The sequence below is a fragment of the Trachypithecus francoisi genome, unplaced genomic scaffold (assembly GCF_009764315.1).
Source record: "Trachypithecus francoisi isolate TF-2019V2 unplaced genomic scaffold, Tfra_2.0 Lachesis_group10, whole genome shotgun sequence".
Lineage (NCBI taxonomy): Eukaryota > Metazoa > Chordata > Mammalia > Primates > Cercopithecidae > Trachypithecus > Trachypithecus francoisi.
Window position 1 is genome coordinate 106876989 of NW_022681455.1, and position 14328 is coordinate 106891316.

At 54.3% G+C, this 14328-nt stretch overlaps 1 protein-coding gene across 1 annotated transcript in view; it reads left to right on the plus strand.

The window, feature by feature from the left end:
• Positions 1–5725: 5725 nt before the first annotated feature.
• CDH5 (cadherin 5) overlaps positions 5726–14328 on the plus strand; it is a 38343-nt gene continuing 29740 nt past the window's right edge. The window contains exon 1 of the mRNA XM_033218675.1: positions 5726–5933. The gene's annotated coding sequence lies outside the window, so the exon portion shown is untranslated. The remainder of the gene's footprint in view (positions 5934–14328) is intronic.

The window sequence follows — 14328 nt, forward strand, 5'->3', positions numbered from 1 at the left end:
CGGTGCACTGAAGAGGGGGGCACCTCTCCTAAAATCCAGGGATCCTTGGGTCCCTGACTGGCATGAGGCCCCCAGTGGTGCCCTGCCTGAGCTCCTCAGTGTGGTGTGACAGGCGCTCCACCACCTGGCCTCCTCCCCAGCCAGTCCCTCTTCCCCTCTCAGTACGTCAGTGTTCCCCTACCCCTTGAAATGCCTTCTCCTTCCCTAAGAGGCCTCCTTGCCTTTGACCCTGCCATTCTGTCTGCAGAGCCCTTCCTGCACTCCGCCTTTGGCGACCTCCTGCTCATTCTTTCAGATCAGCTTGGGGATGCAGTCCTCCGGCAGTTCCCAGGCCACCTCCTCCAGGCACCCTCATCTCAGGGTGCACACCTCTGTCACCAACCCAGCCCCACCCAGTGTGTTTCGTGCATGTCTTGGTGTCTGTCTCTCCCACCAGACCGGGACACATCAAAGACAAGGACCCAGCCCAAGTCACCTCCACGTCTCCATGCCTAGCACAGGGCTAGGCAAAGCCTGGGCACCAAATGTATTTTTTAAATAACAAATGTGGCGAGTGCCTGTAATCCCAGCTACTCGGGAGGCAGAGGCAGGAGAATGGCATGAACTCGGGAGGTGGAGCTTGCAGTGAGCCAAGATCACGCCACTGCACTCCAGCCTAGGGGACAGAGCGAGACTCCATCTCAAAAAATAAATAAATAAGCCACTGCACTCCAGCCTAGGGGACAGAGCGAGACTCCATCTCAAAAAATAAATAAACAAATAAATAAGTAACAAATGAACATAAAACATTGGTGAACAATGGCAAGTTCTCAGAAGTGTGGTGCTATAGAGTGAGCATTAAACTGGGAACAGAAATGTAAGCGCTGAAATCCTGGCTCTACCCAGACGCTTTGTGACCTCAAGCAAGTTACTCAGCCTCTCTGAGCCTCAGCTCTTTCATCAGGGAAATGGGAATACAAATAGCACTTACTTCTTTCAGGGCTATTGCAAAGCATCATTACATGAGAAAATGGAGGTGGAATGCATAGACAGACAGAGTGTGGCAGAAGCTTCGCGGGGATAAGATGCTTTTCAGAACAGGAGTCTGGAAGCTGCATGGGGGCCGGCGTGTTTGATCTGAGCACTGATGGGCTGGGAGATTTGGGTTGTAGAGGGAGGAAGGAAAACGTAGGGGAGGACAGCATGGGAAAAGCTTGAAGGAGGGAAGCAAGCCTCAGATCGAATCTCAAGTATTCAGCAAGGTTCAGCAGACACACACAAGCCTGGTGTGAACCAGGCAGTGCCATACTGGGCTGTTACTGAATTCTGTAAAATGGGCAGATTCTCAACCCTCTCAAGGAACCCGTGAAGTATTAGAAATAAGAGACAGAGGCTGAGACAGGGATGACACATAGGAGGAGCTCAAGGTGGTTCTGGTGACTTTAACTCCAGCCCAGCCTCAGAGCTTGTTGCAGGACTGTCTCTTTTAATTCCCTGGATCCCCATCCCCAGCCTGGCGCAGAGCTGGGCACCAACCAGGACTGAGAGACTGGTTGATGGATTGATTGACTGATTTGAGGACTCCTTGAAGCCTCAGGGAAAAGGACCCACTGTCCATCAGAGCATACCACAGAACACAGGCACACACCCAACCCCGGACCTCGTGTCTGCCTCAACATACCAGTGTTTCATCCACTCATTCATTCACTACTCACACATTCATTCATTCATTCACTCAAAAAGTGGGCTCCTCATCCCTGCCCAATGGCTACCTTGAGCTCAGATCCAGGCACCCCAAAGTGAGCTTGGCCCAGTTCCTGCTCGGAGGAGTTCTCAGCTGGGCCTGCAGCCCTCATCACAAGCGTTCTGTTCCTTATAAATCACAGCTGTGGATAAGATCCCTCCCTGCTCCTCCTTCCTGCTCTTCCTCCTTCTGAGCCATTCTGAGACTACCTCAGGTGAGCCCTATTCTATGTTCCCTGGAGGTGAGTCTGCCCCTCAGCACAGCACAGCCAGCTGGGCAAAAGGGTTTTTCCCTTGCCCGTAACAAGCCTTGGGCCATCAGACCATCACCTGCCTTGGAACACAAAACACTCGACTCTCCCCGCCGGTCCCTCCAACCCAGGGAGCAGTGGGCTGACTGCCGGTTCTAACGAGTGCACAGTTTCAAGTTCACATTTGGGGAGCACTCAACTATTACCAGGTGCCAGGCATAAGCACCCAAATAGGATACAATCCCGCTGGGAAAGGAGAGGAAGGTTGTGAATGAGGTCTGTATAAAGTGCCCTGGGAGCTCAGAATAGGGAGTGGAGCATAGAGAGAATGAGATCTGTGTGGCTTTGATGGGGCTCTGTGCGCAGGTGAGGAAGGAAAGAGAAGGAAACACACAAGGTGGAACAGCATGGGCAAAGTCCTGAGGCATGAGGCTGCAAGGCTTCACCATGACCGTGCCTGCCGAAGCTGATGGCATCGTTTTCCTGCCCCATCTTTGGGTGTCTCACGCTGTGGGAAGGAAGGAAAGGGAAGTCTCATTTGGGGAACCCCTGCTGTGTCCCGACTCAACTACAGCAGGGCGGGAAAGCTCCCTGGGTAAGGAACTGGGCTCTGGAAACAGAAGCGTGACTTGGAATTTCCACCCCACCACTGACAAACTGAACTCAGAAAGCCTTTCACTCCCAGGCTCTGTTTTCCCATCTATATAATGGGCCTAACAGTAGTACCGCGCCCCGCCCAGGGTTGTCCTGAGGTTTGAATGAGGAGTCCCAAGCAGAGCTTAGTGCATTAGCAGCACACACAAAGGCTGTGGTCCTCAAATGTAACAACACAAACATGTTGCCTGGGGAGCTACAAACACGTAAGTCCTGGGATTCTATCACCAGCCATTCTGACCCCATCAGCCTGGAGTGGGGTCCAAGGAATCTGCATATTCAATCCCCCTCTCCCAGAATGGATGGCTTGAAGACCACACTTTGAGAAACAGCCACTCAATAAGGCTTGCTGGTCCTGTCATTTATTTTCATTGTCTCATTTCATCTTCCAGACAGCCTGCAAAGTCTAAACAGGTAACTCATTTCCCAGGTGAGGAAAGAGGCTCAGAGAGGCAAGTCAGCTGCCCAGGTCATACAGGCAGCAACGGGTCATGCTAGGATCCAAACCTGGGTCTGCAACCCTCACACCTGTACTTCCCCAAGCAGCGCTCCCTGCCGGGTCAGCCTTTATCCTGGCAGGGGCCAGGTGGTCATCCCCGGGCCTTGTCATCCCATCCCCCATCCCACTCCCACTGCCTCCACTGTTGCTTCCTCCTCTGCTGCTAATCTGGTCTCACAGACCATCCCATTTCCTGCCGGCCCACCGCCGCCTTCCTTGCTCCCAATGTCACTTCCTGGCCTTGTGCCCTCCTGTTACCTCCTTTGCCTCCAGAGAGGTTGGAGCAGAGGCTGGGCAGTGCCAGAAATCAAGCATGAAATCCTCAGGGGGACCAAGGAGGCACCAGCCTCCCTCCTATAGTCTCAACTACCTCTGCTATGGTGACCCCCATCCCCACCCCTGGGGCCCACAGCTCATGCCTGGCTCACCATTCCTTTGTTTATGGACCACAGGAACAGTAGTTTTCAGGGCAGAGTCAACTTCCTCATGGACTGGGAGTACAAAGGGAATTGGCAGATGGTGCCAGGACAGGCCCTGTCCCCATCTGCCACCAGCCCCAAGTCTGAGACCCAGCAGGAAGCAATGCGCAGGCCAGTGTGTCCCCATGGGCATGTAGACCATGAGGACAGGCGGTCAACACGGGCGGGGCTGAGGGGGATGTGGACTAGTACCCAGCGGACAGAGCACTGTCCTGGCTCATCTGCGGCCAGCCCACCCTCTGGGCAGGAGAAAGCAGAGTTAATCCTGTTGGAGAAGGAAGTGCTGAACTGTTGTTTGTTCATTCCACAATCGGCCGTTGAATGTGCTGGATCCCACTCAGAATCCCGCCCCAAGGACTGTTCTCCTTCCAGCAGGTCGCTCCTCATGCTCCAGCATCATCTGTCTTCCCGTCTGCTGGATCCTCCCTGGGGATATGAGCGTGCTGCCATAGTTTAAAAAAAAAAAAAACCCTCCCATTTCTCTGCTCCCATTCACTGTAAGAGTTGGGGAAGGAGCTACAGTCACACATGACTCCATGTCCCCATCCCCCTTTCTCTAGCCCCTCCAATCTGTCTTGGCTATCTTTTCCTGTTGAACCTGTTCTCGTCACAGTCATTGACGACCTCATCTTCCAAATCCAAAGTGAAGTCTCAGCTCATGCTCCCCAGGCTGACGCACTGACCACTCCCTCCCTGCCCTCCTCCTCTGCCCTCTCCTGGCATTCCTCCTTCACCGCGGGACCCTTTTCTAATGGATCCCCAAATGTCAGAGGGTCCAGGCTGACCCACTGACCACTCCCTGCCCTCCTCCTCTGCCCTCTCCTGGCATTCCTCCTTCACCGGGACCCTTTTCTAATGGATCCCCAAATGTCAGAGGGTCCGAGGCCTCCCTCCTGCCAAGCTCATCCATGCCCATGGCCTCAGATGCCAGCCATAAGCTCATGGGTTCCAAACCTCGACTCCAGGCTGGACTCACCCATCTCCCGCCCCAACCTGACACCTCTACCTGGGTATCTAATGAGCATCTCAAACTCAACCTGCCTGAGACAGAGGAATCACTATCCCCTCCTCCTCCAAAAATATCCTTCCATCTCACTCCCCATCTCGTGCTCTGATTTACTAAATGGCCCTGGGTCCCGTCTTTCTCAGGGCCTCTGCTTGCCCAGCTTTATAATAAAACAAGTTTGGGACTTCCCAACCATTCACCCATGGAAAAACAGAAGCAAGTCTTCAAAGGACAGATTCCCAGGGTCTGCCCTAGGAGATTCCAAATCAGCTGATCTGGGGTGAGCCCAGTCCTCCGTAATTTTGAGAAGCTCCTCCTATGTCTCTCCTGGTCAGCAGAATCTTGGCCCCTCCCTTTCCCCAGCCTCTTGGTTCTGCTGGGCTCTGATCCAGCCTCAGCGTCACTGTCTTCCACGCCCCTCTTTGACTCTCGTTTATGTCAAAAGCCTTGTGAGGATGAGGCTGTGATTATCCCCATTTTACAGATGAGGAAACTGTGGCTCCAGGATGACACGACTGGCCTAAGGTCACATCAGAAGCAGAGCTGGGTCACTTGACTCCACCCAATATCCCTAAATGAAAATGTCCCCTACAGACCAAGGCTGGTGCCTTAGAGCTGGAGTCCATGCCCACCCCGACCGGGAGAAGCCAACCTGGTCCTCCAGAGCCAAGAGCTGCTGTCCTTTCCATCTCCTGAAGCCTCCTATCACCTTGAAAGTCCATTCCCACAAAGACATCATGGGGTCACCACAGAAAATCAAATTCCGGGGCTAGGCTGACCCCAACTAGATTTTTGGCTCTGTTACACCCCAGCTGGGTAGACAAGCACCTTAAACCCGCTGAGCCTCAACTTCTCAGGCTATAAAATGGGGGTGATGACACCTGCCTGCAGCATCCCAAGGCAGGTTAAATGTGATGCTGCACCCACGGGTCCCCACAGTCAGGCTCTTGGCAGGTGCTGGGCTCAGAGTCCCAGAACCCCAGGCATTGGGGTTCAAGTGGGGTGCCCCAGGCGGGGTCCAGGGCCAGCCCTCTGTGGAGACAGCCATCCGGGGCCGAGGCGGCCGCCCACTGGGGGACCTGCCTATCTGCAGCCAGCCCAGCCCTCACAAAGGAACAATAACAGGAAACCATCCCGGGGGGAAGTGGGCCAGGGCCAGCTGGAAAACCTGAAGGGGAGGCAGCCAGACCTCCCTCACCAGCGGGGTGTGGCTCCCCTCCAGAGACGGTTGGCTGACGGGCTCCACAGAGTTCCACTCACGCTCAGCCCTGGACGGACAGGCAGTCCAACGGAACAGAAACATCCCTCAGCCCACAGGCACGGTGAGTGGGGGCTCCCACACTCCCCTCCACCCCAGACCCACCACCCTGCGCCCAAGATGGGAGGGTCCTCAGCTTCCCCATCTGTAGAATGGGCACCGTCCCGCTCCCAGGGCAGAGAGGCTCCTCAAGGGCATGCTGGGCCTCCTTGAGGCTCAGAGCAGGGCCGGGGAAGGTACACCCAGAAGTGGTGCCAAGGGCACAAATGGCCATCTTGGGGCTGAGGGGGGAAGGGCAAGGGCTCGGCTCTCCCACAACTGCACTCTCCAACTCAAAAAGGCCCACTGGCCTTCCTCCGTGCCAGGCTCAGAGAAGGCAGGATTCTGCCCCAGTTGCCCAGCATGCCAGGGCAGAGGACTGGCACCCAGGCCTTGGCCTCCCCTCCGTGCCCTTACCCTTACTGGAGAGGATTTACAAAGGCCTGACACCACCCTCCTCAGCCCCCCACCCATACGCCACTAAAGCTCTATGCTGGGATCTGGGGAGGGGCCCTGAAAGGGGAGTTCAGAGCCTCAGCCCCTCTCTATCAAGCCAGTGCTCCCATTTCAGGATAAGCAAGCTGAGCACTGGCTCTGGGCACCTGAGGTCCTGCCTTTCCCTGCCCAAACACCATCAGGGCCCGCTATGTGTCGAGGGAGCTGTAGTCTGGACAGCGGCCCACCATTCCTCCCCCAGGCACCCTTTCAAAGGCTAGGGCCCAAGAGCCCCAAGGCCCTCACAGCTCAGGAAGTGCCCTGGAAGCAGGAGGTCTGGGCCAAGAGCCTGGCCTGGAGACTGCTGCCCTGGGTACAGATCCCAGCTCTGCCATTTGCTCTGGGGTGACCTTGGGAAGGTTACCCAGAGTTTCCAAACCACAGTGGGGAACAAGGGATGATGTGGAGTTCATTATTTTACCATTAACAACTCCACAAGGTAGATATATTATTTCTTTATATTTCAGTGAAAGCAACTGAGCTTTGGAAACATAGGAGCCGGTGTGGGGATTTGAACCAGGATCTCGTACTCCAAAGCCCAGGTTCTTTCCCCAGATCTCAAGTGTCTCGTCTGTGAAATGGGGAGACAGTGTTTCCTCAGTCAATTAAGTGAGGTGATCTAAATCCCTGGTGCTGGGAATGGCACATAACATGGGATCTTTAAGGAATAGTGGCTGGATTTGCCAGCTAGCCCAGAGCCGATCCTGGCTGTGAATGTCATAAAGGTTTCGACCCTTGGGGTATGGTAACACCCCATCAGGGAGGGGTCCTCAGGTACCCAGCAGGTACGAGGAAGGGGGTGCAAGTGAGAGGACATTGCGAGCACCTCTGGGCACCTACTTCATGCCAGGCTCCCTCCCCAGCGTGGACGTTTCTCATGTGTGATGGGCAGATAGGATTCTGACCAGAGAGGAAGGCCATTCCCAGGGAGGCAGCTCTGAGGAGTTGAGGGTGTACCTGGAAGGCTTTTTCGCCACAGGCCACTGGAGCCAGGGCCAGGAGCCCTGGTCCATCCTCAGGTGGTGGGGAGCCTGGGACTCTCCTCTGCCTGCCCTGGAGGGCAGCGAGTATCCTCCAAGGGGCCCAAGAGCTGCGGAGTCCCTGAGCAGCCCTACCAATTTCAGCTTACGGTGAGGATCCGTAGGGGAGGTGTACTGGCCTGGAAGGGGTTAAGCTGCCCGCCTGCAGCCTCAGTCTGAGCTATTGTGTTGCTAAACAAGGGCCGGACATGAGGGCAGGAAGCCAGAGGGGGCCACACATTTTCTGCAAAGTTGGATGATTCACTGCTGACTCGGGGACACCCAGGGGACACAGCGGACACCGTCCCAGGAAGAATCTTGGGCCTTTTTGCCCACATGGACCCATGCCTGTTCCCTGCATCCTCTCTCTGCATCCCCTCAGTCACGCTGAAGCGACTAGAATTCCCATTTGACAGATGGGACCACCAAGGCTGAGGGAAGCTGTGCAGCCAGTCCAGGGTCACATAACCAACACAAGGTAGAAGCAGGGTGTGAGTGCGGTCCCTTCTGACCCACAGTCCATGCCACACTCCACAGTGAAGCTCAGAGAGGGGAAAAGCAGAGCACGCCAGGTCACAGAGGCAGGCACAGGGACAAGCCAGGAGCCCAGTGATACCAGGGGAAGGAATGTTCTAGGAGGCAGGTTCTCCCTCAAGAGCTTCACCTCTGGCTGAGGAGATACTAAAAAGTCTATCCTGATCCAGGTTTGAGCTAGTGTTAAGTGGGTAAATCATGGAGGGCTTGCTGGAGGAAGAGTGGGAATCCCAGGTGGTAGGAGGCCTTGGGCAGCCCCTCTGCAGCCTGGGCCTCAGTCTTCCCATCTCTTGAGAGTAGGGGATGGTCCCTAAACTAATTCAGGGACTTCCAGATTGTCTGCCTTGGACCACAGCAAAACAGTCAGATCCTGGCAGGTCCAGATACTGGAAGGAGGAGGAAGTGGGACCCAGGGGCAGGCGAGGCGGGTGGTGAATGAGATTTCCTTCTGCAGAGGAACAGAAAGAGTAGGAGGTGGGCCCAGAGTAGAGCCAGGAAATGAGGTTAAGTGTAAGTCATCCAGTCAAAACCACACCCACCAGGCTGGAGAGGGCGGGTAGATAGGAGTCAAGACACCCACACCCTTACTGGGCACCTACTGTGTGCCAGGCTTTACACTCATGATCTCATTTAATCGTCCTCCCCAGGGAAGCGGCTACTGTTGCCTCCATTACAGATAAGGAAGCTGAGGCTCAGCAATCAAGAGATGAACCCAAGGTCACACAGCTCCCGAGCAGCTGGGCAGGTTCAAATAGGCAGGTGCAGGGGCCTCATTCTGTTCCCCACACTGCCCTCACAGTCCCAGACAAAGTCAGGAAGCCCAAAGGAGGCTGGAAGCCTCCTTAGCATGGGAAGTTTGGAGCTGTCCCTTTAGAAGGCAAGGGGATAGACTAGATGACCCAGAGCCCAGAGATTCCAGCACAAATTTGTTTCACATCACAAAATAGGTCTGGCCAACTGATACCCTCTACCTTCATTCAGTGCGAATGAACTTGAACTCAGCCCCTGAATCCTCAACACAGTCTATGAGGATCCTCAATACAGTCTTTGGGTGATTGATTTGTGATGTCTGCCATAGGTGTGGAAAGGGGCATGTGGCAAGCTGAATTCTGCTCTGCCAGCCCTGTCTTAAGAGGTGCCCTGCTCAGGGGTGTTTGCATACTCACTGGGGACTCTTTTTTTTTTTTTTTTTTTTTTTTTGAGACAGAGTTCTGCTCCTGTTGTCCAGGCTGGAGCGCAATCGCACGATCTCGGCTCACTGCAACCTCTGCCTCCCAGATTCAAGCGATTCTCCTGCCTCAATCTCCCAAGTAGCTAAGATTACAGGCATGTGCTACCATGCCCAGCTAATTTTGTATTTTTAGTAGAGATGGGGTTTCACCGTGTTGGCCAGGCTGGTTTTGAACTCCTGACCTCAGGTTATCCTCTGGCCTCGGCCTCCCAAAGTGATGGGATTTACAGGTGTGAGCCACCACACCCGGCCAGGGACTCTTAAGAAGGATAATTTTGTTGTCCCTAAAGGATCAAAACCCTATCGGTGGTCTTTTGGGCAGTCCCATGGCAGCCCATCCCATGCGCCATCAGAGGAGCTATCTGGGAGCAAGGAAGAGCTTCTTTGAGTTATACCAACAATGGTACCTACTCTGACCACCCTACATGTTGTCTGAAAATATACAGATTTGTTTCTAAATCCTGTGAGTGGGGAGGGAGTGAGTGGCAAGACCAGAACTGGAGCTGGCACCAGGCTGACAGGCAGCACGTCCAGGTCTGGGGCCTTGAGTTCATGCACCCAGGTATGGCATGAAGTGGACTCTTAGGCCCAGAACCTGCCTGGGCAGAGATAGGCCAGGAGGCAGAGGCTGTGCTGGTGGCAGGTGGCAATCAGAAGACCTCATGGAGTAGGCAGTCTGGGGCTTGAGAAGAAGTAAAGCGTTAACGCAGGAGACAGCAAAGAAGGGCATTCCAGGCAGAAGGAACAGCCTGGGCAAAAAGCCTGCTGCTGAGAGGAAGGGCACTGTGCATTTCAGAAACTTCTAGCTCTCCTCGAGGCTGGAAGGGACAGGGAAGTGGAGGAGAGGAGAGCTGGCAGGGTGGGCAGGGGACAATCATGCTAGGCCTTAAGGGCTGACTGAGGAGTTAGACATCCTCCAGCAGGGAGTGAGGAGGCTATTGGCAGAACCTAATGGGAGGGGAGCAGGTCTGGGACCCACAGGAGCCTATCTCAGGGCCAAACTGAGCCACAAACCAGGAGGAAGCAGAAGGGGCCAGGTCATAGCTGCCTGGCCAAATCCCATTCCCGAGCTTCCCAGGGCCTCACCCTTCATCTTCCCAATGTCTGTGGCTGCCAAGACCCGGCTTTAAATGCCTGAGCTCAAGCAGACCATTTGAGAGTCCCCGGAGAGTTTGGGGGTCACTGGGTCCCAGCCCTGTCCCGAACTGAGATTTGAGCTGTGGAATGGGAAAGCAGTGGGGAGAGCTGCCGAGGGCCACACACGGAGCTGGGTCTTCAGCGCCCCCACTCCAGCAGGCACACCTCCTGTATGTTCTAGGCCGGCTCCTCCCAGTGCCCTGCCCCTCATCCCTGACCCCAGGCCTCTGGGCTGGAGTCCAGAGCCTGCAGGAGGCTGGGCCGGGATCCTAGCTGAAAGTGGGTGTGCTGGGGGTCAGGGAGGAGAGCAGACAGGCCTGCAAAGAGGAGCCCTGCAGGAGTTGGCCTGGGCAGTTGCCTGTGGCCAGGGGTGTGCACTCACGAAGGCATGTTTGAGAGTGTCACAGGTCCATGAGGCCTCCAGATGTCATGTGTGTGTTCTGGACCTGGAGCCTTCCTCTGCCCCAACCCTGAGGCCCTCCAGCCTATTGAAAAACCCCCTTCTGCAAAGCCCAGACTTGGCCCCTGGAATCGAAGGCTTGAGTGGGGCTCTGGTCAGGTCAAGGGGCGGGGATCTTCCTGGTGCTCAGGCACAGGACCAGCCCAGGGGCTGAGGGCTGGACCAGCCCACTGAGGGGCTTCCATCTGGGTCCAGACTTCCTGTGTCCTATTTAGCTACAAAGCCAGGGGTCCCAGGGAGTCCCAAGAAGAGCAGCTCTAGCCCCTCCCCTCCCCTCCCCTGCCCTCCCTTCCCTTCCTCTTCTCTTGTATCCCTAGCCTCTCTTTTTGACACTGTAACTCACACAGAGCTGAGCCAATCTCACAGCCCCTTGGAGGCAGAACCCCAGATAGATGGATGCCCACAAAGGGAAAGGGACCAAAGGGAGCTTTGTGTGATGTCCCGCGGTGGGTCAGTGAGAGGCAGGACTCACTCCTGGGACTGTGGTCCTCAGACCCATCAGGGCCCTCCCAGTCTGTATGCTCCCACAGCCTCCTCTAGTTGTCCATCAAAGCGCATGTCACAATTTCAAACTGCGTTTTTCACCACATGACTGGCATCCCTCTCTCCCATGGAAGTGGAGCCTGTGTTTACTCCAGCATGGAATTAAGTGCTTAGCACATAGTAGATGCTCAATAAATATTTGCTGCATGACTGCATAACCCCAGGACTCTAGAGAGGGCTTCAGAGAAGTGGTGACATGTGTCGTAAATCCAGGCAGAGGAGAGAGGACAGCAAGTGCAACCAAGCCTGGTGGAGTGGGGAGCTTCCCAGAGAGTAAACGTCCTGTGGGCCGGAGTTATGCCTGGAGGCTCACCAGGCACCTGCAGATCCAGACAGGCAGCCGGAGAGGAGCAGAAAGAGTCACAGGAGCCCCATCCTTTTCTCAGGCTGCCCAGGTGACTCAGCCTTCGGAGGACCCCTCAGTCCCCAGGCCTGGCCTCAGTGTCTGGGTTCTGATCCCAATGGCCCCACCCACGGTGGATATAGATATAGATACCTGGACCCAAGAGGCCTCTGAGGTCCTAGCCTCCCATGGGAGCATGGTGGAGCCCAGTTTCCCCTATTCTCCAAGGCTCCCCTGCTGCTTATCCTGGGCTCCATGCCCACTCACCAGGGGACTCGGGCCACTGACTCCATCCTCTCATTTTGGGTCCTCCAGACCTCCCCAGACTGATGGAGGGTACAGACGGCCCATCCTCCTCCAGTTGGAACTGCCCCCAAACCCTCTCACATGGCTCCGGGGACAGCAGCATCAACAAGCATCCTGGATGCCTGGGACACGAGCAGGTACCTGGCCTCGGCGTGCTCAGCACCTACACCTGAGTTGCCAAGCGTGGCCCCTCCCTGCTCAACGCTGTGATCAGGCAGTTGCTGGGCTGCTCAGCTGGGAATTTCTGAACATGGAAATCACTTCCAAAATCCTCAGAGCCTCTGAATGTCTGGGGTGCCCCAAATCTACCTGGCAACAGCTTGAGTCTCTCTGGAAACTGCTGAGAATAACCAAGAGACGTGACTCTTACCTGCCGAAAGGAAACAGGCTAAAATGAAAACAGGGCTATGACCACATCTCCAGAGGCTGCACCCAAGAGAAATTCAGTTTTCAGCTGTGGCTGCAGCAGATCTGACTGGCCCAGTTTCCTCTGCATCAGGATGGGGAGGAACAACTGTCTGACAAGACCCTTCCCTGCAGCCCCCATTGGTTAGCCTTTTTTTTTTTTTTTGGAGACGAAGTCTTGCTCTGTTGCCTGTCACCCAGGCTGGAGTGCAGTGGCAGGATCTCAACTCACTGCAACCCCCGCCTCCCAGGTTCAAGTGATTCTCGTGCCTCAGCCCCTCAAGTAACTGGCACTATAGGCACACACCACCATGCCAGGCTAATTTTTGTATTTTTTAGTAGAGGCAGGGTTTCACCATGTTGCCCAGGCTGGTCTCAGACTCCTGACCTCAAGTGATCCACCCAAAGTTAGTTGGCCAAATTTCTAACACAAAGGGCAAAAGACACAAATGAATGTGGCTTTTCAGTTGGGAAGGTCCCACAGGTGTCTCTGAGATTGAGTATAGAAGGAGCCTAGGATTTAGAAAAAGATCGATCTGGTGAGGGTTCCAGATCCACCATTCATGAGTTGTTTGTCTCTGAGCCTCAGTTTTCTCATCTGAGAAATGGGAATGATAAGTCCTACATCCTGGGGATAGTGTGAAAATTAAATGCGCTGGCATGGATAAAGACCAAGCACTGAGAATAGTTGATTATTATTACATGAGAATGTCCCCACAGAGATAGACAGTGGGTGGCATGATGCAAAAAGCACGATTTTGGGGGAAAGACAGCCTAAGTTCAAATCCTGGCTCCACTTCCTGCGGCTATGGGACCTGAGATAACTTACTCTACATCTCTGAGCCCCCATTTCTTTACCTGCAAAATGGGAATACAGATAACTACCTAGAAGGGTTGTTGCAAGGTTTAAATACAATAACGTGTGCCTCAGGGGGGTGCTCAGGGATGTCAGCCCTCCCCCACTGTCCCAGTCGAGAAAGAACTGTCTTGGGAGGGTGTTCAAGGCTCTGGTATGGGAGTGCAAATGGGATTATGTGATCCCCGGCTCCCAAATGCCCCCAATCCAAGGTCCTGCCCCTCACCAACAGTTGACTGATGAGAGCTGAGCACCCAGACCTCCCTCTGTCCTGGCAAATGACACATAAGTGCTGTGGGGTGACTCTGCGAGAGCCAGTCCCAGCCCTGCCGGAGGGCAGGAGCTTGAGGGTGGCCCATGTGCTCCAAGGGACTTCTCTCCAGAGCTAGCAGCAGGGCCCCTGCTGGACACAGAACAGAATCCAAGGGGTTTTTCTGCACCTTCAGAGAACACTTTGTTATGTGGGGACAGGCAAAGCCCACTGAGGAGTTAATGTCCCCCCAGGAGCCATGTGGTCCCAGCCTGTGATTGGTGGACTCTGCCTTGCTGAAGTCTGGTGTAGGTATAGCCATGCATCTTTTTTTTTTTTTTCCAAATCAAAGAAGGAACTTTGTTGTATTCTGAATGTGTTAGTTTTGACCCCCTTCACCCTGAAATTTTCTTTTTTTAAAAATTTTATTTATTTATTTTGATTACTATACTTTAAGTTCTAGGGTACATGTGCACAATGTGCAGTTTTGTTACATATGTATACATGTGCCATGTTGGTGTGCTGCACCCGTTAACTCGTCGTTTACATTAGGTGTATCTCCTAATGCCATCCCTCCTCCCTCCCCCGAGCCCACAGCAGGCCCGGGTGTGTGATATGCATCTTAATGACTGGGATACGTGCTGAAAAACGAGTTCAGGTGATTTTGCTCTTGTGCAAACATCATAGAGTGTGCTTACACAAACAAATCTGGATCGTATAACCTGCTGCACACCTGGGCTGTATGGTACAGTCTATTGCTGTTAGGCTCCATACCTGTGCAGCATGGTACTGTACTAAATGCTGTAGCCAATTTTAACACGACAGCAAGTATTCATGTATC